Genomic DNA, 1,752 nt, shown 5'->3' on the forward strand with positions numbered 1-1,752 from the left:
TCTTTTGGAAAAAATAAGTCTCTTCGCTTGAATTTTAGAACTTAGAATTTATTACCCTAGAAAAAAAAGAAAAACCTAATCCTTTGAATCTTTGGTATCCTTCAAATCTTCGCTATCCTTCAAATCTTCGCTATCCTTCGAGTCTTCGATACGCTTCGAATCCTTATGGGGAAGTCTATAAATTATACGTCCCTTGCTTGAATCATAACGACTTACTTCAATTTTGACCCTATCCCCCATCAGTATTCGTATAGAACTAGACCGTATCTTTCCTGAAATATAGCCTAGGATGATGGTGTCATTCTCTAGCCGAACGCGGAACATTCCATTGGGTAGGGCTTCCGTAACTAAACCTTCGAAAGTTACTTTTGCTTCTCTCGGGTTTTTTTTTTCTCTCCTATTTTTTTTTTCTGTCATATTTTTTTTCTCCTATTTTTCTATTTTTATTTTAAAAATAGGAAGGGCGAGATAGAATTCAAGCACTATAGGCGGGGCGATTACCATATTAACATAAGACTTCTCCCCCAATTCTGTTTAGTCGAGCTTCTCGATCTGTCATTATTCCTCGAGAAGTAGAAAGAATAGCAATTCCCATTCCACCCAAAACTTTAGGAATTCCTTGATAGTTGGTATAAATTCGTAAGCCGGGTCGGCTGATACGCTTTAAAAAGGTTCTTGTTCTATATATTCCTTTTCTAGTCTTTCTCTTTTGATGTCGCAAAGTTGAAACCAAGAAATATCTGTTACGTTCCTGATGTTTCCGAACACTTTCAATAAAACCCTCTCGTAGAAGTATTTTAACAATGTTTTCGGTAATATTTGTAGATACTACTCGAACTGTTCCTTTTTTATTCATGTCCGCATTTCTTATAGAGGTTAGTAAATCAGCAATAGTGTCCTTGCCCATAAGACTCTAATTCTAGGTTCCTCCTAATTTTTCTATAATCAACATGTTTTCTTTTTTTTTTTCATTTTGGATTTTAAAACATATACGTAAAACACAATCTACTAAATTAATTCTTTGGTCTCAATTTCGCCTACTAGTATTTATAATACTTCAGGAGCTAATGAAACTATTTTGGTAAAATTCAATTCTCTCAATTCCTCGGCAATCGCGCCAAAAACTCGAGTTCCTTTTGGATTGCCTTTTTGATCAATTATAACCGCAGCATTGTCATCATAGCGGATTATTATACCGTCTTCGCATTTGAACTCTTTACATGTACGTACAATTACAGCTCGAATTACTTCGGATCTTTCTAGAGGCATTTGGGGCAATGCGTCTTTGATTACAGCAACAATAACATCACCAATACGAGCATATCGCTGATTACCAGCAGCTCCTATGACTCGAATACACATCAATTTTCGAGCTCCACTATTATCTGCTACATTTAAAAGGGTCTGAGGTTGAATCATATTATTTTTTATTTTGATTTCAATTTGTTATTTCAATGCAAAAGGATGAAAGAAATATTGTCTTTCCAGAAAGAAAAACCGGGCATTTTTTTTTATCTTCCATACCCCTTTTAGGGTTCTATATCTCTAATCGAATAAATTGACTTCGTATGGGCATTTTACTGGCAGCTATGGAGATAGCTGCTCTAGCTACAGTTTCAGATACTCCCCCCATTTCATAAAGTATACGACCAGGTTTAACAACGGATACCCAATATTCGGGGGACCCCTTTCCCGAGCCCATACGTGTTTCCGTGGGTCTTAGTGTAACCGGTTTGTCGGGAAATATACGTA

This window comes from Aegilops tauschii, unplaced genomic scaffold, assembly GCF_002575655.3.
Source record: "Aegilops tauschii subsp. strangulata cultivar AL8/78 unplaced genomic scaffold, Aet v6.0 ptg000674l_obj, whole genome shotgun sequence".
NCBI classification, from domain to species: Eukaryota; Viridiplantae; Streptophyta; class Magnoliopsida; order Poales; family Poaceae; genus Aegilops; species Aegilops tauschii.